The sequence below is a fragment of the Bufo bufo genome, chromosome 5, assembly GCF_905171765.1.
Source record: "Bufo bufo chromosome 5, aBufBuf1.1, whole genome shotgun sequence".
Taxonomy (NCBI): domain Eukaryota; kingdom Metazoa; phylum Chordata; class Amphibia; order Anura; family Bufonidae; genus Bufo; species Bufo bufo.
In genome coordinates, this window is record NC_053393.1 from 60151362 (window position 1) to 60177330 (window position 25969).

The 25969-nt window shown below is 46.1% G+C and overlaps 1 long non-coding RNA gene across 1 annotated transcript; it reads right to left on the reverse strand.

Moving 5' to 3' along the window:
• Positions 1-1925: 1925 nt before the first annotated feature.
• On the reverse strand, positions 1926-24972 carry LOC121002267. Its single transcript, XR_005779267.1, has 3 exons — positions 24962-24972; positions 21157-21163; positions 1926-2049 (listed from the first exon to the last, which is right to left on the reverse strand). It is a non-coding gene; the product is annotated as an uncharacterized LOC121002267 (long non-coding RNA).
• Positions 24973-25969: the final 997 nt, after the last annotated feature.

Consider the following 25969-nt stretch of genomic DNA (forward strand, 5'->3'; position numbering starts at 1 on the left):
AGGGCCAGGGGTTCAGACAAGGGCCAGGGGCGGTACAGATAAGGGCCAGGGGCGCAGATAATGGTCAGGGAGGGGGCACAGATAAAAGCCAGAGCCCAGGGCTGCAGACAGGAGCCAGGGATGTGCAGACAGAGGCCAGGGGGGCGCATATAAGGGTCAGGGGCGCAGACAAGGGCCGGCTTGATTCCTGGGTCTGCCAGTAAAACGCACACGGGGGGAGGGATTTGAAAGGATGATGGTGGACAGGCCGACTCCCAATGGCGCCGCACTGTATGTGAAGGGCCAGGCCTGAAAAACTGTGTTGAAACTTGAATGACACGCTGCCGGGCCCCGAAGCAGCCACTTCCCCTGCTTCACCGGTAGTTACACCACTGGGACCCCTTTATCAATTCTGTGTAACTGGCGCGTGTTCTAGAAGATGAGCTGCTGGGGAGCGCGATCCGGCTGTGCTGCAGATGCACGTGCAACGTCCGAAGTTGTAGTAACTCAGAGAGTGCTGGGGGCTGTAAGGGGATTAACAACGGTTCCTGGCATCGTTAGACTAGCCCACAAGATCCTCCAGTGGGTCAAGGCTATGGTACCATAGTGGGCCCCAAATGTCCAGAAGAAAATACCCCATTTGGAGCTGCTTTGGAGCTAATCACTTACCACTAGGGTCTATTTCTTTGATCAAAACCTATTAGTCTTGATTGATAAAATACACGTTGGACCTCAAGATTAATTTCTTCTGGTGGGCCCAAGGAACCCAGTCCAACACTAGTTCCTGTGATCATTTGTCCCCTTTTATTTCCATTATTTGTCAACAGCATGTCTGTTTACAAAGGGCAATGAACTGCCGACAAATGAAGGATTGTTGTGGCACATCAACGATCACAGCTGACAGGTGATCTCGGGCACATTTACATGGACCAGTTATCAGGAGGGAGTGTTAGCACCAACTCCGAACCTTTGTTCCTGAAAACTGGTCAAATAATCTGACCTTGTAAATGGCCCCTAACTTATTAAAGGGAAATATTTTAAAATGGAAAAATCTTTGGTCTAGATTGGCTTCCAAGAATTTCTTCCGAATTGAGAATTAAATTCAGCCCTATTACAGATATGACAGCAGCCCACACAACATACATTCACTTGCTATATGCAGTTCAACCATATATAGAGTACACACAATTACTACTTAGGCTACTTTCACATTAGCAGCAGTCTTCTCCTGCAGGCTGTTCCGGCGGGTGAACAACCTGCCAGATCCATGCTGCTGCTAGTGCGCGCGTGCCGCCGGAAGTCCGCTCCGGCCCCGTTCACTATAATGTGGGCGGGCAGGAGGTCCGGCCGCAGAGCGGCAAACATGTCCAGAGAATAAAACTATGACATGTCGTAGATTTATTCCGGCCGCCCCTCGGCATGTTTGCCACGCGCAGTAGCGACTGCACAGATCCGGCAGTCTGTTCACCTTCCAGAACAGCCTGCCGGAGAAGGCTTCCGCTAATGTGAAAGTAGCCTTATATGTGTATCCTTATTACATGTGAGTGTAGCAAGCCGCGATAGAAAGGATCAGAGTAGTCATACTCACTATGACAGCTTTCAGGCTATTTTCACATATGCACTTTTGCTGTCCAGTTTTGAGATTCAGCATGGCATCTCAAAACAACAGCAAAACGCATCCATTTGAATGATACAACCTGCTGCATCAGAACAGATCCGGTTGTATTATATAGAAAATGAACATACCGGATTCCTGCACTAAAACCATTGTAAGTCAATGGGCGCCAGATCCGTTTTTTTTCGTGTGCGAACAAACCCGATTCGGCACCATTGACTTAAATTGTTTTTGGTGCCAGATCCCGCATGTTTGATTTCTCATGCCAGACACAAAACCACTGCAAGCAACAAACCGGAACGGAATGCATTCTGGTGCACTTTTGTTACGATTTGTTCAGTTTTGTCTTCATTAAAAATGAATGGGGACAAAACTGAAGCGTTTTCCTCCGGTTTTGAGATCCTCTGCCGGTTCTCAAAACTGGAAAGGAAAAAGCAGATGTGAAAGTAGCCTCACTCCAGTGCTCCATGAGCCGTACAGTTTAGCTTGGGCCCCCCTTCCATCAGTGCTTGTTGGAAAGGGGCACCTCCTCATGCCAAATTCTTGACCTAACCCCTTCCCTCCAGCCAGAGGTGTAAATTGACCAGCATGCACTTTCTATAATGCCAGTGTCCTATGTGGCACAAGGGTCTTTGGGCTCATCAGGCTCCTGGGCCCGGTAGCGACTGCTACCTCTGCACCCCCTATAGCTATGCCCCTGTCTCCACCTTGTAGAACTCTCTGTAGAATCCAGTAACTCTTCCTTGAAGGGCTGGCACATATGCTGTCACTTTGATGCTTTTGGTAATCTGCAGGGTAAGAGGATTCCCTGTACAGCTCTGCTCCTAGCTGCTTACACATGAAAGGCTCACACTAGACTGACTCACTCACTCCAAGAGAATAAGGGGTGGTGCCAGCCCTGACTAGCAAGAGTAACTAATGACCCACTGCTTTCTCTACATAGTGTCTATGAGACGTACAATGCATAAAATACAATTAAGGCCCCTTTCACACGGGCGAGAATTCCGTGCGGGTGCAATGCGTGAGGTGAACGCATTGCACCCGCACTGAATCCAGACCCATTCACTTCAATGGGGCTGTGTACATGAGCAGTGATTTTCACGCATCACTTATGCGTTGCGTGAAAATCGCAGCAAGCTCTATATTGTGGATTTTTCACGCAACGCAGGCCCCATAGAAGCTAATTGGCCTGAGTGAAAATCGCAAGCATCCGCAAGCAAGTGCGGATGCGGTGCGATTTTCACGCATGGTTGCTAGGAGACGATCAGGATGGGGACCCGATCTGTATTATTTTCCCTTATAACATGGTTATAAGGGAAAATAATAGCATTCTTAATACAGAAGACTTAGTAAAATAGTGATGGAGGGGTTAAAAAAATAAAATAATAAACTCACCTTAATCCACTTGAACACTCAGCATGGCATGTCTTCTTTCTTTTTTGATGAAAAGGACCTGTGGTGACGTCACTGCGCTCATCACATGGTCCATCATTAAAGGTCCTTTAGCCAAGTCCTGTAGAAAGAAGAAGAGGAGATCCACTACGCGATCAAGTGGATGGGGTGAGTTAAATTTGTTTATTATTTTTAACCCTTAAAGCCACATTTTAGTAAGCATATTGTATAAAGAATGCTATTATTTTCCCTTATAACCATGTTATAAGGGAAAATAATAAAACCTACAGAACACCTAACCCAAACCCGATTTTCTGTGAAGAAGTCCGGGTTCGGGTCTGGGTACCAAACATGCCGATTTTTCTCACGCGCGTGTAAAACGCTTTTCCCGCAACGCACCCGCATCTTGTCCGGCCCATGTGAAAGAGGCCTAACACTTGCAGTGAGGATACTGCATGAGCACAAGTGCATGTTCTCTACATACAGGTATTTATAGCAAATTCACTACATATGCACTAGAGATAAGCAAATTTCGTAAAAAAATGTTTAGGCCTGATTTGCCTGAATCAGCCAGAAAAAATTAAACAAAAGATTCAGGTATAAATTGATGCTATCTGCATCAAAAGTGCTTATAAGGGTCCATTCACACGTCCGTTTTTTCTTTCCTGATCTGTTCCATTTTTTGCCAGATCTGGACCCATTCATTTTCAATGGGTCCTGGAAAAAATCGGACAGCACAATGTGTGCTGTCCGTTTCCGTTGTTCCGTTCCGCATGTCCGTTTAAATATAAAACATGTCCTATTCTTTTCCGCAAAATTCGGATCCTGGTACAATACAAAGTCAATGGATCCGCAAAAAACGGATGACATACGGATGTCATTACGTATGTCATCCGTTTTATGCGGATTCCGTTCCTGGAAATTACATTTTTATATTTTTTATATTTTTTTTTTTCAAAGAAATCCAAACAACTTTATTTGCTTATTGAAATTTATACATGTTTCCATTTTTTGCGGATCCGCAAAAAACGGATGACATACGGAAACATTTTCAGGAACAATGGATCCGCAAAAAACGGACCGAAAATCGGGATACAGAAAAATACTGACGTGTGAATGTAGCCTTAGGGAACCTGTCATCAGCTTTGTGCTGCCCATACTAGCAGCAGTATAAAGTAGAGACAGGGGAGCTGATTTCAGCGTCTGTCGTTTAAAAGTTAAAAGTAAGTGGTTGCCGAAAACCAACATCACAATCATTGCAGACTGGGCCTGGAAAAGAGTCCTGGCCACCAGAGAAGAGTCCTGGTTATTCATGAATTCCTGCTCTCCTGCTGATGTCTTCTACCTAGTTTTCTCCCTTTCTCTCTAGGAGAGAACTGCCAATCATCAGCAGATGGGCGAGAGAGCAGGAGATTCTGAATAACCAGGACCAGGAGCGTCGCTAGATCCTCGGGCACGGATTACAAGAATTTTGCCCCGAACCTCTGGCCAGCACTTTCTCCATTGCTCTGCACTCAGCCACCAAAGTAGAGCTACTAGGCAGCTCTGTATGAGTTTAGCAAGAGACGCACTAAACATATAACTAGGAGCTCCATTTACTGCCAGTCTAGTGTAGGTGAATGACTATGAGCCAGGAGCCCCGCACTGGTGGTCCAGTACGGGTCTATGAAGAACGTCCTGTAGTTATCCTGGGCCTTTAGGCAGGTCTAGCAGCTGAGCACTGCATCCCAGACAAGACAAGCAGATTACAGAGCTGCTCTCTCCTGTCCTCACCAGTGCTGGTACCAGTAAAAGGGTTGTGTAAATTGCCTCTTCCAGCCCAGCAGCAACCAGTGCCAGTGTGAAGGAGCACAGAGAAGTGCAAGCAATGCAAGGAAGCTACATGTAGGTTCACTTTCATCCATGTCTGTGTTACACTATAAGCTGCTTCTAGGAGCTGTGCACATTTGCTGTATACTGTGGGTGGAGGAGCTGTGCAGATATACTGTATACTGTGGGTGGAGGAGCTGTGCAGATATACTGTATACTGTGGGTGGAGGAGCTGTGCAGATATACTGTATACTGTGGGTGGAGGAGCTGTGCAGATACTGTATACTGTGGGTGGAGGAGCTGTGCACATATACTGTATACTGTGGGTGGAGGAGCTGTGCACATATACTGTATACTGTGGGTGGAGGAGCTATGCAGATACTGTATACTGTGGGTGGGAGGGCTGTGCATATACTGTATACTGTGGGTGGAGGAGCTGTGCACATATACTGTATACTGTGGGTGGAGGAGCTATGCAGATACTGTATACTGTGGGTGGAGGAGCTGTGCGTATACTGTGGGTGGAAGAGCTGTGCATATACTGTATACTGTGGGTGGGAGGGCTGTGCATATACTGTATACTGTGGGTGGAGGAGCTGTGCACATATACTGTATACTGTGGGTGGAGGATCTGTGCACATATACTGTATACTGTGGGTGGAGGAGCTGTGCACATATACTGTATACTGTGGGTGGAGGAACTGAGCAGATACTGTATACTGTGGGTGGAGGAGCTGTGCAGATACTGTATACTGTGGGTGGAGGAGCTGTGCACATATACTGTATACTGTGGGTGGAGGAGCTGTGCACATATACTGTATACTGTGGGTGGAGGAGCTGTGCAGATACTGTATACTGTGGGTGGAGGAGCTGTGCACATATACTGTATACTGTGGGTGGAGGAGCTGTGCACATATACTGTATACTGTGGGTGGAGGAGCTGTGCACATATACTGTATACTGTGGGTGGAGGAACTGAGCAGATACTGTATACTGTGGGTGGAGGAGCTGTGCAGATACTGTATACTGTGGGTGGAGGAGCTGTGCGTTTACTGTATAATGTGGGTGGGAGGAGCTGTGCGTACACTGTATACTGTGGGTGGAGGAGCTGTGCGTATACTGTATACTGTGGGTGGAGGAGCTGTGCAGATACTGTATACTGTGGGTGGGAGGGCTGTGCAGATACTGTATACTGTGGGTGGAGGAGCTGTGCATATACTGTATACTGTGGGTGGAGGAGCTGTGCAGATACTGTATACTGTGGGTGGAGGAGCTGTGCATACACTGTATACTGTGGGTGGAGAAGCTGTGCATGTATTGTATACTGTGGGTGGGAAGGCTGTGCATATACTGTATACTGTGGGTGGAGAAGCTGTGCAGATACTGTATACTGTGGGTGGAGGAGCTGTGCATATACTGTATACTGTGGGTGAAGGAGCTGTGCGTATACTGTATACTGTGGGTGGAGGAGCTGTGCATATACTGTATACTGTGGGTGATGGAGCTGTGCAGATACTGTATACTGTGGGTGGGAGGGCTGTGCATATACTGTATACTGTGGGTGGAGGAGCTGTGCAGATACTGTATACTGTGGGTGGAGGAGCTGTGCATACACTGTATACTGTGGGTGGAGAAGCTGTGCATATATTGTATACTGTGGGTGGGAGGGCTGTGCATATACTGTGGATATACTGTGGGTGGAGGAGCTGTGCGTTTACTGTATACTATGGGTGGGAGAGCTGTGCGTATACTGTGGGTGGAGGAGCTGTGCAGATACTGTATACTGTGGGTGGGAGGGCTGTGCATATACTGTATACTGTGGGTGGAGGAGCTGTGCATATACTGTATACTCTGGGTGGAGGAGCTGTGCATATACTGTATACTGTGGGTGGAGAAGCTGTGCATATATTGTATACTGTGGGTGGAGGAGCTGTGCATTTATTGTATACTGTGGGTGAAGGAGCTGTGCATATACTGTATACTGTGGGTGGAGGGCTGTGCATATACTGTATACTGTGGGTGGAGGAGCTGTGCAGATATACTGTATACTGTGGGTGAAGGAGCTGTGCAGATACTGTATACTGTGGGTGGAGGAGCTGTGCACATATACTGTATACTGTGGATGGAGGAGCTGTGCAGATACTGTATACTGTGGGTGGAGGAGCTGTGCACATATACTGTATACTGTGGGTGGAGGAGCTGTGCAGATACTGTATACTGTGGGTGGAGGAGCTGTGCATATACTGTATACTGTGGGTGGAGTAGCTGTGCAGATACTGTATACTGTGGGTGGGAGGGCTGTGCATATACTGTATACTGTGGGTGGAGGAGCTGTGCAGATACTGTATACTGTGGGTGGAGGAGCTGTGCATACACTGTATTCTGTGGGTGGAGGAGCTGTGCATACACTGTATACTGTGGGTGGGAGGGCTGTGCATATACTGTATACTGTGGGTGGAGGAGCTGTGCAGATACTGTATACTGTGGGTGGAGGAGCTGTGCATATACTGTATACTGTGGGTGGAGGAGCTGTGCATATACTGTATACTGTGGGTGGGAGGGCTGTGCATATACTGTGGGTGATGGAGCTGTGCAGATACTGTATACTGTGGGTGGGACCGTGGGAGGGCTGTGCATATACTGTATACTGTGGGTGGAGGAGCTGTGCAGATACTGTATACTGTGGGTGGAGGAGCTGTGCATACACTGTATACTGTGGGTGGAGGAGCTGTGCATATATTGTATACTGTGGGTGGGAGGGCTGTGCATATACTGTTGATATACTGTGGGTGGAGGAGCTGTGCATATACAGTATACTGTGGGTGGGAGGGCTGTGCATATACTATATACTGTGGGTGGAGGAGCTGTGCATATACTGTATACTCTGGGTGGAGGAGCTGTGCATATACTGTATACTGTGGGTGGGAGGCTGTGCAACTACTGTGGGTGGAGGAGCTGTGCATTTATTGTATACTGTGGGTGGAGGAGCTTTGCATATACTGTGGGTGGGAGGGCTGTGCATATACTGTATACTCTGGGTGGAGGAGCTGTGCGTTTACTGTATACTGTGGGTGAAGGAGCTGTGCATATACTGTATACTGTGGGTGAAGGAGCTGTGCATATACTGTATACTGTGGGTGAAGGAGCTGTGCATATACTGTATACTGTGGGTGAAGGAGCTGTGCGGATACTGTATACTGTGGGTGGAGGAGCTGTGCACATATACTGTATACTGTGGGTGGAGGAGCTGTGCAGATACTGTATACTGTGGGTGGAGGAGCTGTGCACATATACTGTATACTGTGGGTAGAGGAGCTGTGCACATATGCTGTATACTGTGGGTGGAGGAGCTGTGCACATATAATGTATACTGTGGGTGGAGGAACTAAGCAGATACTGTATACTGTGGGTGGAGGAGCTGTGCAGATACTGTATACTGTGGGTGGAGGAGCTGTGCAGATACTGTATACTGTGGGTGGAGGAGCTGTGCAGATACTGTATACTGTGGGTGGAGGAGCTGTGCAGATACTGTATACTGTGGGTGGAGGAGCTGTGCACATATACTGTATACTGTGGGTGGAGGAGCTGTGCACATATACTGTATACTGTGGGTGGAGGAGCTGTGCACATATACTGTATACTGTGGGTGGAGGAGCTGTGCACATATACTGTATACTGTGGGTGGAGGAGCTGTGCACATATACTGTATACTGTGGGTGGAGGAGCTGTGCACATATACTGTATACTGTGGGTGGAGGAACTGAGCAGATACTGTATACTGTGGGTGGAGGAGCTGTGCGTTTACTGTATACTGTGGGTGGGAGGGCTGTGCGTATACTGTATACTGTGGGTGGGAGGGCTGTGCATATACTGTGGGTGGAGGAGCTGTGCAGATACTGTATACTGTGGGTGGAGGAGCTGTGCAGATACTGTATACTGTGGGTGGGAGGGCTGTGCATATACTGTATACTGTGGGTGGAGGAGCTGTGCAGATACTGTATACTGTGGGTGAAGGAGCTGTGCAGATACTGTATACTGTGGGTGGAGGAGCTGTGCATACACTGTATACTGTGGGTGGAGAAGCTGTGCATATACTGTGGGTGGAGGAGCTGTGCGTTTACTGTATACTATGGGTGGGAGAGCTGTGCGTATACTGTGGGTGGAGGAGCTGTGCAGATACTGTATACTGTGGGTGGGAGGGCTGTGCATATACTGTATACTGTGGGTGGAGGAGCTATGCATACACTGTATACTGTGGGTGGAGAAGCTGTGCATATATTGTATACTGTGGGTGGGAGGGCTGTGCATATACTGTGGGTGGAGGAGCTGTGCAGATACTGTATACTGTGGGTGGGAGGGCTGTGCATATACTGTATACTGTGGGTGGAGGAGCTATGCATACACTGTATACTGTGGGTGGAGGAGCTGTGCATATACTGTATACTGTGGGTGGGAGGGCTGTTCGTATACTGTATACTGTGGGTGGAGGAGCTGTGCAGATACTGTATACTGTGGGTGGGAGAAGCTGTGCAGATACTGTATACTGTGGGTGGAGGAGCTGTGCAGATACTGTATACTGTGGGTGGGAGGGCTGTGCATATACTGTATACTGTGGGTGGAGGAGCTGTGCGTATACTGTGGGTGGAGGAGCTGTGCATATACTGTATACTGTGGGTAGAGAAGCTGTGCATATATTGTATACTGTGGGTGGGAGGGCTGTGCATATACTGTGGGTGGAGGAGCTGTGCATATACTGTATACTGTGGGTGGGAGGGCTGTTCATATACTGTATACTGTGGGTGGAGGAGCTGTGCATATACTGTATACTGTGGGTGGGAGGGCTGTGCAGATACTGTATACTGTGGGTGGGATAAGCTGTGCAGATACTGTATACTGTGGGTGGAGGAGCTGTGCATATACTGTATACTGTGGGTGGAGGAGCTGTGCAGATACTGTATACTGTGGGTGGGAGGGCTGTGCATATACTGTATACTGTGGGTGGAGGAGCTGTGCGTATACTGTGGGTGGAGGAGCTGTGCATATACTGTATACTGTGGGTAGAGAAGCTGTGCATATATTGTATACTGTGGGTGGGAGGGCTGTGCATATACTGAGGGTGGAGGAGCTGTGCATATACTGTATACTGTGGGTGGGAGGGCTGTGCATATACTGTGGGTGGAGGAGCTGTGCATATACTGTATACTGTGGGTGGGAGGGCTGTTCATATACTGTATACTGTGGGTGGAGGAGCTGTGCAGATACTGTATACTGTGGGTAGGAGGGCTGTGCAGATACTGTATACTGTGGGTGGGAGAAGCTGTGCAGATACTGTATACTGTGGGTGGAGGAGCTGTGCAGATACTGTATACTGTGGGTGGGAGGGCTGTGCATATACTGTATACTGTGGGTGGAGGAGCTGTGCGTATACTGTGGGTGGAGGAGCTGTGCATATACTGTATACTGTGGGTAGAGAAGCTGTGCATATATTGTATACTGTGGGTGGGAGGGCTGTGCATATACTGTGGGTGGAGGAGCTGTGCATATACTGTATACTGTGGGTGGGAGGGCTGTTCATATACTGTATACTGTGGGTGGAGGAGCTGTGCAGATACTGTATACTGTGGGTGGGAGGGCTGTGCAGATACTAGTATACTGTGGGTGGGAGAAGCTGTGCAGATACTGTATACTGTGGGTGGAGGAGCTGTGCAGATACTGTATACTGTGGGTGGGAGGGCTGTGCATATACTGTATACTGTGGGTGGAGGAGCTGTGCGTATACTGTGGGTGGAGGAGCTGTGCATATACTGTATACTGTGGGTAGAGAAGCTGTGCATATATTGTATACTGTGGGTGGGAGGGCTGTGCATATACTGTGAGTAGAGGAGCTGTGCATATACTGTATACTGTGGGTGGAGGAGCTGTGCATATACTGTATACTGTGGGTGGGAGGGCTGTTCATATACTGTATACTGTGGGTGGAGGAGCTGTGCAGATACTGTATACTGTGGGTGGGAGGGCTGTGCAGATACTGTATACTGTGGGTGGGAGAAGCTGTGCAGATACTGTATACTGTGGGTGGGAGGGCTGTGCATATACTGTATACTGTGGGTGGAGGAGCTGTGCGTATACTGTGGGTGGAGGAGCTGTGCATATACTGTATACTGTGGGTAGAGAAGCTGTGCATATATTGTATACTGTGGGTGGGAGGGCTGTGCATATACTGTATACTGTGGGTGGAGGAGCTGTGCATATACTGTATACTGTGGGTGGAGGAGCTGTGCGTATACTGTGGGTGGAGGAGCTGTGCATATACTGTATACTGTGGGTAGAGAAGCTGTGCATATATTGTATACTGTGGGTGGAGGAGCTGTGCATATACTGTATACTGTGGGTGGAGGAGCTGTGCATATACTGTATACTGTGGGTGGGAGGGCTGTGCATATACTGTATACTGTGGGTGGAGGAGCTGTGCGTATACTGTGGGTGGAGGAGCTGTGCATATACTGTATACTGTGGGTAGAGAAGCTGTGCATATATTGTATACTGTGGGTGGGAGGGCTGTGCATATACTGTGGGTGGAGGAGCTGTGCATATACTGTATACTGTGGGTGGGAGGGCTGTGCATATACTGTGGGTGGAGGAGCTGTGCATATACTGTATACTGTGGGTGGGAGGGCTGTTCATATACTGTATACTGTGGGTGGAGGAGCTGTGCAGATACTGTATACTGTGGGTGGTAGAAGCTGTGCAGATACTGTATACTGTGGGTGGAGGAGCTGTGCAGATACTGTATACTGTGGGTGGGAGGGCTGTGCATATACTGTATACTGTGGGTGGAGGAGCTGTGCGTATACTGTGGGTGGAGGAGCTGTGCATATATTGTATACTGTGGGTGGGAGGGCTGTGCATATACTGTGGGTAGAGGAGCTGTGCATATACTGTGGGTGGGAGGGCTGTGCATATACAGGGAGTGCAGAATTATTAGGCAAATGAGTATTTTTCACCACATCATCCTCTTTATGCATGTTGTCTTACTCCAAGCTGTATAGGCTCGAAAGCCTACTACTAATTAAGCATATTAGGTGATGTGCATCTCTGTAATGAGAAGGGGTGTGGTCTAATGACATCAACACCCTATATCAGATGTGCATAATTATTAGGCAACTTCCTTTCCTTTGGCAAAATGGGTCAAAAGAAGGACTTGACAGGCTCAGAAAAGTCAAAAATACAGGGAGTGCAGAATTATTAGGCAAGTTGTATTTTTGAGGATTAATTTTATTATTGAACAATAACCATGTTCTCAATTAACCCAAAAAAATCATTAATATCAAAGATGAATATTTTTGGAAGTAGTTTTTAGTTTGTTTTTAGTTTTAGTTATTTTAGGGGGATATCTGTTTGTGCAGGTGACTATTACTGTGCATAATTATTAGGAAACTTAACAAAAAACAAATATATACCCATTTCAATTATTTATTTTTACCAGTGAAACCAATATAACATCTCAACATTCACAAATATACATTTCTGACATTCAAAAACAAAACAAAAACAAATCAGTGACCAATATAGCCACCTTTCTTTGCAAGGACACTCAAAAGCCTGCCATCCATGGATTCTGTCAGTGTTTTGATCTGTTCACCATCAACATTGCGTGCAGCAGCAACCACAGCCTCCCAGACACTGTTCAGAGAGGTGTACTGTTTTCCCCCCTTGTAAATCTCACATTTGATGATGGACCACAGGTTCTCAATGGGGTTCAGATCAGGTGAACAAGGAGGCCATGTCATTAGATTTTCTTCTTTTATACCCTTTCTTGCCAGCCACGCTGTGGAGTACTTGGACGCGTGTGATGGAGCATTGTCCTGCATGAAAATCATGTTTTTCTTGAAGGATGCAGACTTCTTCCTGTACCACTGCTTGAAGAAGGTGTCTTCCAGAAACTGGCAGTAGGACTGGGAGTTGAGCTTGACTCCATCCTCAACCCGAAAAGGCCCCACAAGCTCATCTTTGATGATACCAGCCCAAACCAGTACTCCACCTCCACCTTGCTGGCGTCTGAGTCGGACTGGAGCTCTCTGCCCTTTACCAATCCAGCCACGGGCCCATCCATCTGGCCCATCAAGACTCACTCTCATTTCATCAGTCCATAAAACCTTAGGAAAATCAGTCTTGAGATATTTCTTGGCCCAGTCTTGACGTTTCAGCTTGTGTGTCTTGTTCAGTGGTGGTCGTCTTTCAGCCTTTCTTACCTTGGCCATGTCTCTGAGTATTGCACACCTTGTGCTTTTGGGCACTCCAGTGATGTTGCAGCTCTGAAATATGGCCAAACTGGTGGCAAGTGGCATCTTGGCAGCTGCACGCTTGACTTTTCTCAGTTCATGGGCAGTTATTTTGCGCCTTGGTTTTTCCACACGCTTCTTGCGACCCTGTTGACTATTTTGAATGAAACGCTTGATTGTTCGATGATCACGCTTCAGAAGCTTTGCAATTTTAAGAGTGCTGCATCCCTCTGCAAGATATCTCACTATTTTTGACTTTTCTGAGCCTGTCAAGTCCTTCTTTTGACCCATTTTGCCAAAGGAAAGGAAGTTGCCTAATAATTATGCACACCTAATATAGGGTGTTGATGTCATTAGACCACACCCCTTCTCATTACAGAGATGCACATCACCTAATATGCTTAATTGGTAGTAGGCTTTCGAGCCTATACAGCTTGGAGTAAGACAACATGCATAAAGAGGATGATGTGGTCAAAATACTAATTTGCCTAATAATTCTGCACGCAGTGTAGTGAGATATCTTGCAGAGGGATGCAGCATTTTTAAAATTGCAAAGCTTCTGAAGCGTGATCATCGAACAATCAAGCGTTTCATTCAAAATAGTCAACAGGGTCGCAAGAAGCGTGTGGAAAAACCAAGGCGCAAAATAACTGCCCATGAACTGAGAAAAGTCAAGCGTGCAGCTGCCAAGATGCCACTTGCCACCAGTTTGGCCATATTTCAGAGCTGCAACATCACTGGAGTGCCCAAAAGCACAAGGTGTGCAATACTCAAAAATATGGCCAAGGTAAGAAAGGCTGAAAGACGACCACCACTGAACAAGACAGACAAGCTGAAACGTCAAGACTGGGTCAAGAAATATCTCAAGACTGATTTTTCTAAGGTTTTATGGACTGATGAAATGAGAGTGAGTCTTGATGGGCCAGATGGATGGGCCCGTGGCTGGATTGGTAAAGGGCAGAGAGCTCCAGTCCGACTCAGACGCCAGCAAGGTGGAGGTGGAGTACTGGTTTGGGCTGGTATCATCAAAGATGAGCTTGTGGGGCCTTTTCGGGTTGAGGACGGAGTCAAGCTCAACTCCCAGTTCTACTGCCAGTTTCTGGAAGACACCTTCTTCAAGCAGTGGTACAGGAAGAAGTCTGCATCCTTCAAGAAAAACATGATTTTCATGCAGGACAATGCTCCATCACACGCGTCCAAGTACTCCACAGCGTGGCTGGCAAGGAAGGGTATAAAAGAAGAAAATCTAATGATATGGCCTCCTTGTTCACCTGATCTGAACCCCATTGAGAACCTGTGGTCCATCATCAAATGTGAGATTTACAAGGAGGGAAAACAGTACACCTCTCTGAACAGTGTCTGGGAGGCTGTGGTTGCTGCTGCACGCAATGTTGATGGTGAACAGATCAAAACACTGACAGAATCCATGGATGGCAGGCTTTTGAGTGTCCTTGCAAAGAAAGGTGGCTATATTGGTCACTGATTTGTTTGTTTTTTTGTTTTTGAATGTCAGAAATGTATATTTGTGAATGTTGAGATGTTATATTGGTTTCACTGGTAAAAATAAATAATTGAAATGGGTATATATTTGTTTTTTGTTAAGTTTCCTAATAATTATGCACAGTAATAGTCACCTGCACACACAGATATCCCCCTAAAATAGCTAAAACTAAAAACAAACTAAAAACTACTTCCAAAAATATTCAGCTTTGATATTAATGAGTTTTTTGGGTTTATTGAGAACATGGTTGTTGTTCAATAACAAAATTAATCCTCAAAAATACAACTTGCCTAATAATTCTGCACTCCCTGTATTGTATACTGTGGGTGGAAAGGCTGTGCGTATACTGTGGGTGGAAAGGCTGTGCATATACTGTGGGTAGAGGAGCTGTGCATATACTGTATACTGTGGGTGGGAGGGCTGTGCATATACTGTGGGTGGGAGGGCTGTGCATATACTGTGGGTGGAGGAGCTGTGCATATACTGTATACTGTGGGAGGGCTGTGCATATACTGTATACTGTGGGTGGAGGAGCTGTGCATATACTGTATACTGTGGGTGGAGGAGCTGTGCATATACTGTACACTGTGGGTGGAGGAGCTGTGCATATACTGTATACTGTGGGTGGGAGACATATGCCTTGAGCTCGTGCCCCTAATGTTTTAAGACCCTAGCAACACCCCTGACCAGGACTCTTCTCAAGTAGATTTGACTGTTTTCAAGGTCTGGGCTTCAATCATTATGATGTTGGTTCTCAGCAACTACTTGCTTTTAGCTCATGAGTGACACATCGCTGACATCAGCACTTCGGTCACTATTTATTGCTGCCCTCAGTGAGATCAGCATAAAGTTGATGACAGGTTCCCTTTAAATGCCGGAAATCTCTCTCTCTCTCATCAGCATACACACAAATACTGCACTTTTATACACTCACTAAATTCACATGTATTTACTAAATATAAAATACACTCAAAGGAATAGGAGCGTGGCTTGTGGTCTTTGGTCCCCAACTATTATAATGCATTAGTCCCTGGGAATGGTGATGGCCCTTTAGCAAAAATGTGATATTCACAATTTAATCAGTTTTCATAATTATAGTGGAGAATTGCTGTTTAGTGATGAGCAGCATAAGCAATATCGTTTTCGCAATATTCGCAATAAATTAGCGAATTCTAGAATTCGTGATCTCCAGTCATTATTTTTGCGATTGCGCAAATTGGCACTAATGTTGCGCATATTTTTTTGCACAATACGTGCAACTTCACATTTTAGCAGGTCTGACTACATATTACTGATTGGTGCACTAAGTATTGTTGTGACATCACAGCACTGTGTCTGTAGCCTGTATGTATGGACAGCAGAGAAACAGTAATTCCTATCAGCTACACTGTATCACTATTAGTGTTGAGCGAACTTCTGTTTTAAGTTCGGCGTCTAACGTTCGGCTTCCGGTTAGCGGAGAATCCCGATATGGATTCCGAATTCCGTTGTGGTCCGTGGTAGCGGAATCAGTAATCGGCCATTATTGATTCTTCTACCACGGACCACAACGGAATTCGGAATCCATATTGGGATTCTTCGCTAACCGGAAGCCGAACTTTAGATGCCGAACTTAAAACAGAAGTTCGCTCAACACTAATCACTATCTAACCTACACTGACTATCTCCCACTAACTACCTGTATTATATATATGAGCTAACTATCTAATGTAATTGGATAAGGAATAGGATCTAGATGAAAGCACAGAGCACAGCAATGTCACTGCTCTCTCTCAGAACTGCAAAAAAAACTGCAGAACATGGCTACTGGGGAGTTTCCTATGTAGTAAGGCCTCTTTCACACGGGCGTTGCGGGAAAAGGTGCGGGTGCGTTGCGGGAGTACAAAACATTGTAATGCGTTTTGCACGCGCGTGAGAAAAATCGCGCATGTTTGGTACCCAAACTCGAACTTCTTCACAGAAGTTCGGGCTTTGGATCCGTGTTCTGTAGATTGTATTATTTTCCCTTATAACATGGTTATAAGGGAAAATAATAGCATTCTGATTACAGAATGCATAGTAAAATAGTGATGGAGGGGTTAAAAAATAAAATAAAAATTAAACTCACCTTAGTCCACTTGATCGCGCAGCCGGCATCTCTTCTGTCTCCTTCTTTGCTGATTGCATAAAAAGGACCTGTGGTGACGTCACTCCGGTCATCACATGGTCCATCACATGATCTTTTACCATGGTGATGGATCAGCAAAAAAGGAGACAGAAGAGATGCCGGCTGCGCGATCAAGTGGACTAAGGTGAGTTTAATTACTATATATTTTTTTTAACCCCTCCAGCGCTATTTTACTATGCATTCTGTATTCAGAATGCTATTATTTTTCCTTATACCCATGTTATAAGGGGAAATAATAATGATCGGGTCTCCATCCCGATCGTCTCCTAGCAACCGTGCGTGAAAATCGCACCGCATCCGCACTTGCTTGCAGATGCTTGCGATTTTCACGCAACCCCATTCATTTCTATGGGGCCTGCGTTACGTGAAAAATGCACAAAGAGGAGCATGCTGCGATTTTCACGCAACGTACAAGTGATGCGTGAAAATCACTGCTCGTGTGCACAGCCCCATAGAAATGAATGGGTCATGATTCAGTGCGGGTGCAATGCGTTCAACTCACGCATCGCAGCCCCGCGCGGAATACTCGCACGTGTGAAAGGGGCCTAAGGGGTAGGCAACTTTCCTTTTGGTTGCTAGGGATGTTGCTAAGCTCAGACAAAGACATTGCAGCCTTCTCATTGGCCCACAAGCAAGAAGGGAGGTTACTGATGAAAAAAAAATCTAGACTATTCGCGATTAAGAATGTATAGCACTATATTCTACATCAGGTACTCAACTAGTTTTATTAAAGGTCCACATACCTGGGTCTGCAGTCAGGTGAAGGTCCGAGCTGAACGCCAACAGTAAAGATGCCATCTTTTTAATGTTATGCAAACTTTGTAGAACTATTTACATTCAGATTTATAATTGTTTTTAGTGTGAAAATTTGAATTTTTTCTCTTTCACCATCCCTTTGTAATTCGGTACAAAGGGGGTGACTGCCATTCGAACACACTGGTGCGGTATCTGTTCTTCACCAGATTCATAGTGGAGAATGCAGATTCACAAGTGTATGTAGAACCAAACATAGGAAGGACATAGATTGCTATTTTTTGTATAAGTGGATATTTATCTGGAATAACCAGTTTTGTCCAGAAGAAAAACGGGGTCACAATCATTCAACTGAACTTTTAAAACAGCATCTTCTTGCAGATCAATTAGCTCCATCTGTAGGGTAGCAGAATTTGCCCAGGTAAAAGCATGATGAGCCTCAGTAGCAAAACGCCCAATGTTTTTTTTTTTACCAGATATGGATTTTTAATACATAGCAAAACTTCTTGGCCAATTGCGAAGTCTTGGAAGCGACTTTTAAAATTGTCAATTAGGCCTTGCATGAAGTCCCCATGGTTGGAGAATACACTTTCTTTGGTATTTTCTTGTTGGCTATATTCATCAAGCTTTGAAAAATGAAGCAAGTTCTCTTTTAGATCACTCTGAAAAACCTCAAATTTCTTCTGAAAAGCCCTCACTGCTTCCACAAGGTCAAAAATAGTTTGATTTTTGCCTTGTAGTTTTATATTTAAAGCATTTAAAGGACTTGTAATATCTGCCAGGAAAGCAACGATTTCCATTTTGTCTTTGTTACTCATAAATGTCAAAAATGCTTTTGCTTTTTCTGTCTTCTGTTCAGCTAAAAACTTTTCCAGCTCTTTCCGAATACTCCAAAAGCGTTCTAAAACTCTGCCCTTACTAAGCCACCTTACATTGTTGTGGACAAGTAGATCACTGAAGGCAGCATTGACATCAGTTAGAAAGTCTTTCAGCAGACGACGTTGAAGTGCTGAAGAGGCCCGGAGAAAATGAATCAGCTTCATAACATTTTCCATGACATTTGCATATTTTTCTCCAAGGTTAGCACACAAGATAGACTGGTGTATTATACAATGGTAAGAAATCAAACTAGGATTGAGCACTTTCAAGCGTGGCACCAACCCTTTCTCTTTCCCTACCATAGCAGGAGCTCCATCCGTTACAACTGAAATAACTGAATTCAAGTTAATGTCCCTTTTCTTCAGCATTTCTGTAATTGCTCCATAAAGATCTTCACCTCTTGTGTGAGCATGGAGGGCAGTCATGCCAAGTAGATCTTCACAAAAATCTTTTTGTGTGTCGTCCTAAAATCTAACAAATACCATGAGCTGGACATTATCAGTGGCATCACACGATTCATCCACAGCTAATGAAATGCAATCTGCCTTTTTCATTTTCACCTCAAGCTGGGAGAGCAGATCTTCTGAAATTATTTCAGTTCGGCGTGCTGTCGTGGAATCAGACAAGGGAATTTGTTAGAATTTTCCTTGAAATTCTTCTTATTCTGTTTACCTTCAAACATGGCGTCTACAACTTCAAGCATACATTCTTTAACAATCTCTGCATCTGAAAATGTTTTTTTGTGTCTTCCTAAAATCCAAGCAACCCTCAGTGATGATTCAGTTGTTTTTTTCCTGCTGGGACATTGAACTAACAAGACGCTTAGTAGAAGCTTGATATGATGCAGTTAACGAAGCAATTTTTTTTTTTTTTCGTATCTCAGAATTTTGTGGATAATTCTGTTCAAAACTTTTATGTTTTGTTTCATAATGTCGTTTTACATTACTACTTTTTATAAGGGCCACTGTTTCGTTGCATATTAAACACATGTGGCTTTGGGTTGGCAACATTCATAAGAATGAAACAATATTTCGCAGTCCATTCATCTTTGAAACCTCGATTTTCTGAGTCTACTTTTCTTTTTTTTGATGTGCTAGCCATGGCTTATTATATTGTGTTTGTAACAGTGGACAAAGGTGGTGTCTATATTGCCTGGGGCAGTGATGTATGGCTGGAGGATACCAGTCTCCTCGGCGAGAGTGTGGCTTGACTGGTAGGGCAATGCTTGGCTCAACTAGGCAACAATTGTTGTCTCCTACAGACCTGCTGCTAGATTTTCAAGTTGTTTCCTGAGCTGTCTTGTCTCTGTTGCTCCTCCTGGCAGCACTTTGATACTCCCCCTAGCAGCACTCTGATGCTCGCTCTGGCAGCACTTTGATACTCCCCCTAGCAGCACTCTGATGCTCGCTCTGGCAGCACTTTGATACTCCCCCTAGCAGCACTCTGATGCTCGCTCTGGCAGCACTTTGATACCCCCCCTAGCAGCACTCTGATGCTCGCTCTGGCAGCACTTTGATACTCCCCCTAGAAGAACTCTGATGCTCGCTCTGGCAGCACTTTGATACTCCCCCTAGCAGCACTCTGATGCTCGCTCTGGCAGCACTTTGATACTCCCCCTAGCAGCACTCTGATGCTCGCTCTGGCAGAACTTTGATACTCGCCGTAGCAGCACTCTGATGCTCGCTCTGGCAGCACTTTGATTTCTCCCCCTAGCAGCACTCTGATGCTCGCTCTGGCAGCACTTTGATACTCCCCCTAGCAGCACTCTGATGCTCGCTCTGGCAGCACTTTGATACTCCCCCTAGCAGCACTCTGATGCTCGCTCTGGCAGCACTTTGATACTCCCCCTAGCAGCACTCTGATGCTCGCTCTGGCAGCACTTTGATACCCCCCTAGCAGCACTCTGATGCTCGCTCTGGCAGCACTTTGATACTCCCCCTAGCAGCACTCTGATGCTCGCTCTGGCAGCACTTTGATACTCCCCCTAGCAGCACTCTGATGCTCGCTCTGGCAGCACTTTGATACTCCCCCTAGCAGCACTCTGATGCTAGCTCTGGCAGCACTTTGATACTCCCCCTAGCAGCACTCTGATGCTCGCTCTGGCAGCACTTTGATACTCCCCCTAGCAGCACTCTGATGCTCGCTCTGGCAGCACTTTGATACTCCCCCTAGAAGCACTCTGATGCTCGCTCTGGCAGCACTTTGATACTCCCCCTAGCAGCACTCTGATGCTCGCTCTGGCAGCACTTTGATACCCCCCCTAGCAGCACTCTGATGCTCGCTCTGGCAGCACTTTGATACTCCCCCTAGCAGCACTCTGATGCTCCCTCTGGAAGCACTGTGCTACTCTGAAACTTTCCTGCTCCTTCTGTCTGAGCGTTGGTGTTCTATCTTAGGCTACATTCTCTCCCTCATAAGCCTATGGCTGGATGATATGATCTAAAAATAAAATTTTGATAATCTTTAAATATTGCAACAGAATGAGATAATAGTACACTAAGGTCTCTATTAAAAATACACACTTGCTTATAGTGGTTTTTATTTTTGGTTTGCAAATCCCATGGATTTCACATGTTTTTCACAATTTTTTTTTTAGTTTTTTTATATGTTCTTACATCTCTATTACAACGGATATGTCAAAAATGTCAAAAAGTATGACTTGGAACATACTGCATTTTAAACATCTCCAATGAACCAAATAAAAAAAGGTTGTCCGGTTTCAGAAAGTATCCGGACAACACTGAAGATTAGCCTGAATAAAGAATAGAATGGTACTTACCCTGCAACTCTAGAACTGCCGCTCAAGTTTTCCAATCTGGGTTCTGTTTTCTCAGCTGCGATGGTGATGTCATGTCCATAACATGTGATCACTGCAGCCAAGCTGGCCTCTTGGCTGCAGCGGTCACTTGTGAAGTTGCTGTTGCACCCAAGTAAACAGAGCCTAGTAGGGAGAACCAGAACAGCAGTGCTGGATTTTCTAGGTAGGTACTGCTCTGTTCTTTATTGCATCCTATTCCTAAGTGTTGTCTGGTTTCTTATTCAAACTGAACAGCCCATTTAATGGCCAGACACTTTTTTATGATTTAGCGATTTGGTGGTGTAATGGGCCACTTTTATTTTTTGGGATACCAAAATAATTTTTAATTTTATTTTTATTTTTACATGACTCAATTTTCTGTGACACTTTCTTTGTTATTAAGTTTTATCACAGATTTTTTTTTTTTTCCTGCAGGGGAAAGACCAAAGAATTTTTAAAGTCTTTTAGAGTATTTTCACACCTGTGGCATGGCTATCAGGCAGGCTGTTCTGGCAGGTGAACAGCCCGCCGTATCCACCATGCCGAAAGTGCCCATGTGCTGCCGCTCCGTCCCCATTGACTGTAATAGGGGCAGCAGGCGGAGCTACGGCACAGCACGGCCAGAGATTGCTGGACTAAAAGTCCTGCATGTCCAACTTTTTAGTGTGGCGATCACTGCCGTGCTGCGCCAAAGCTCCGCCCCCATTGTAGTCAATGGGGACGGAGCGGCAGCACAGCAGTGCACGGGTAATTGCGGCATGGCGGATCCGGCGGATAGCCATGCCGAAGGTGTGAAAGTACCCTTAGCTTGCAAATTGACACTAACAGTGCTTTAACACGCCAGATTTTGTGGCAGAAAATTTAGTGACTGAAAATCAGTTCCATTCATTTCAATGGGGCGGCAAGCACATGGATTTTTCCATGACTTCAGGTGGAACTGGTTTTCAGTCACCGAATTTTCTGCCACAAAATCTGCCACTTGTGTAGGTGCCCTATAATACATAATTAAAATAGGTTCCCTATTCTGTGAATGGGGAGGATCTTTTTTTACAGTTTTGGGGAATTTTTTGTTTTAGTTTGTATGTGGTTCGACATGGTGCAGATTAGGTCAATTTCTGCACCTAAAGCAGAGTGTAAATGAAATTTGAGTAATCTCATTTACACTCTGGTGGTACTGTATTACGCTGTGGCTTATACGTATGAAAATCTGTGAGGAAAAAAAAAGCACTTGGGGTGCTTTCACACTTGCGTTGTGAGGATCCGGCAGGCTGTTCCGTCCCGCTGGATCCGTCACACCGCATGACAACTGAAAGCATTTGTAGACTGATCCGGCTTGCGACTTTTTCGTCTGGCGGCCTCACGCCGTGCACTGCCATGCTGCGCCGTAGCTCCACTCCCGCTATAGTCAATGGGGAGTGGCAGTCCGGCGAAATAGCGGCAGGACCGATATGACAGGGTGAACAGCCTGTCGGATCTGTCCTGCCGCAAGTGTGAAAGTACCCTAACAGTCCTTACAGGAAAATTCTGACACCGGCAAGGGAACTAAAATACCAGCCTTGCTGGTGAACTACTGGCCGGGTGGCAACCCAAGCCACAGAACAGACATATGATAGTTTTGTTCCGCATCCAATTCCCATTATTGGGGGATTGGATGTGTAACATCCCAGAGTATGTCACTAAACTCTTCCTCTCTTCTGCATCATGTCAAGTGCATATGTATTGTCATCTTGTGTAGTCTAACATTGCATTTTCCATTATATGTACTTTCCAGGCCTGTATAATGTATTTGCTGTAATTTCCATGTACACCAGCAGGTGGCAGCAATATGTTCAGCAGACCATAGCCAGTTTAGCATATCTAGACTGGAATAGTCCATTCCAGTCTAGCTCCCCCCTCTTCCCACATCCTACCTCATGGGGAGGAGAGGAAGTTAAGTTAGTGTGTACCAGCCCCCTGCTTGGGGAAGCCTGTGTTGGTAGGAGCTCCCAGAAACAGGGATCCCAACCTAGGATCCAGCCTCGGCTGAGGCCAAGGATCACTCTTCCCAGCCTGAGTCTTCTACCTCAGCTGGTGACAAGCAAGCAGCACCTCCAGAACTACAGATCTCCAGGAAGCCATTCCCTGCGAGCAGTCCTGAGAGTACAGATCCAGAAACCAGCAGAAATCAACTATCTCCTCAGCTAGTCAGGCCCATACCAGGCAGAAGACAGAGCAGAAGATAGATACCTGACAGACCTACTAGGCATATGAATAGAAGCAGAATACATATTGATTCCTGACACATATTGCCAATACCTGCTAGGATCCAAGACTATTGCTGTACCCGTATGGATTCAAGCTGCCAATCATTAAGTAAAGACAAGTTGGATTATATTTCCTGTCTGGATCTCATTCATTCCTCTATTACTCCTTCTAACCGCACTCACTTTATTGCATGTGAGCCAGGATCCAGGAGTCCAGGAGTCCAGCCGTATCAAGGTAGGAAACACCGTTGACATACACAGAGACATTATTCCCCCTCTGGCATTCCTCACCTGGTACGTGAGTTATTACATCTTAAAGGGCCCTGTTACAGTACCTGCACAAGCTGCAATTAGCATCACGAACTAAAAACTATTAATATTGCGCCAGTGTGCATCTGTCCCAATCCGGCTTACTGCAGATGCGGACCCTTTAATTACAATGGGGCCACAAGAGATGCAGACAGCACACTGTGTGCTGTCTGCATCTTTTTCCGCTTAAATTTAAACTAATGGGTCCGCACCCAATGCCCCAATAATGGGAATTGGATGCGGAACAAAACTATCATGGTTTGATGGGGCTTTATCACTTTATTTAAAGAGGACCTTTCATCTGAATCAAGTAAGTAAACTGAATATACATACATGGAGAGCGGCGCCCAGGGATCCCCCTGCACTTACTGTTATCCCCGGGCGCCGCTCCGTTCTCCGGTTATAGGCTCCGGTAAAGTCACAGTTAGGCTCCACCCATTGGAGCCTGCCGCGGTCTCCTTCTCCTATGCTGTAGCGCTGGCCAATCGCAGCGCTCAGCTCTTAGCCATGCTATGAGCTGAGCGCTGCGATTGGCCAGCGCTACAACATAGGAGAAAGAGACGCCGGCAGGCTCAAATGGGTGGAGCCTAACTGCGACTTTACCGGAGCCTATAACCGGAGAACGGAGCGGCGCCCGGGGATAACAGTAAGTGCAGGGGGATCCCTGGGCGCCGCTCTCCATGTATGTATATTCAGTTTACTTACTTGATTCAGATGAAAGGTCCTCTTTAATCAGGTTACCTTTAATTTTAAACAAGATGGCCCAGAAGAGATAGGAACACGACACTGACTGGAGTCCTTTCCTGCAGTCAGTGACGTGTTCCCGCCTCTCTGTAGCCCTCTCCACGCCCCCCTTCCTTCCCAAATGTGACATTTATATCATTGGTGGCAGTGGTGATGTCCCTCCCCTCTCCAGCAGCACGTAAGTGTCCTTTGGAGCTTGAAGCTCCCTTACGTGCTGCCACTGCTGCAGGGGAGGAGGGACCTGTGAGCGCACGGAGGGAGGAAGCTCCCTCCACCTGCAGGTGCCGGATGAAAGCGCTGGTGCCTGCATGTGGAGGGAGCCGTCTCTCACTGCGCCCCTGGGGCAGGAAGAAGTGCGCCGGTAAGGTCCTCCTCCTGCATGTACCAGAGTGTGCAGGAGAGGAGGAGCGCTACATGTGGAGGGAGCCCTGTCTCACTGCGCTCTGGGACAGGAGGAAGTGCGCCGGTAAGCTCCTCCTCCTGCACGGTACAGTGTGCAGGAGAGGAGGAGCGCTATGAAGGATGGCCGGGGTCCGGACAACTGGCGGCCGCGGTCCGTATTTGGACCACGGTCCGCCAGTTAAGTACCCCTGTTCTGCATCTTCGCAAATTGTTGAATGCCGATATTCGCGATAAAAAATTTACGATTAGAATATTCACGATCAACACTATTGCTGTTGAAAGATTACCTGTTAGTAGGATCAACCCTATTAAATCAGGTACACTGGTGGGGTAGATCCTGCTAATTTCTTGTTAAATTCTATTATGCCGCATGAGATGTCACTATTAACCAATATGCAAATTAGGGCTTCTGTGCATTGAGGCGTGGACCCTAGCCTCTTGGTGCCCCTCAACTCTTCCCCCTTTCCAAAGCTCTTCTTTCTTTGACTGTCAGGTCCAGGCATCCTTATTGTGCGTATCTGCCATATAATCCCTTGCATTCGCCATGGATTGAATAATCAGTGGGGAAGAAGCCACAAAGCAAGGTGATACACGTGGGAATGCTTCAGACCTGACCTTCTGTGCTTCCACTACCCACTTAGGTAATGTATTAATTGTGGTTTAATTTCAAAATGTATTGTTTTGTTGTTTATTTTCAATTCCATTTAGTTTTTGTCAAATTTTGTGTGTGGTTGTTTATATACATCGTTTTTGTGGTTCTTTCTTTTTAGCAAGAAGGGAGGGAGGGGTGTGGTCAGTTTTAGGGTGGGTTATGTATTATGGTGCATGCCACATTTTCTTGTATTATGGCAATATTCGCCTTTTAATTAGCTTTAACTGTGGTCCTTTGTGTGCAATTTGTAAACAATACATTTCTATATTGGTAATTTGGTCCATTATCTCATTGTTTACATGGGACTGTAAATTGGAGGGGAGTAGTGCTATTTACATGTGACTGTTCATTAAAGGAGGCTGGAGGGAGGAAAATGGTTATTTACATACAAGCATATTTTGGAGAGGAGGGATGTTTACATGGAACTGCATATTAGAAGGGAGTG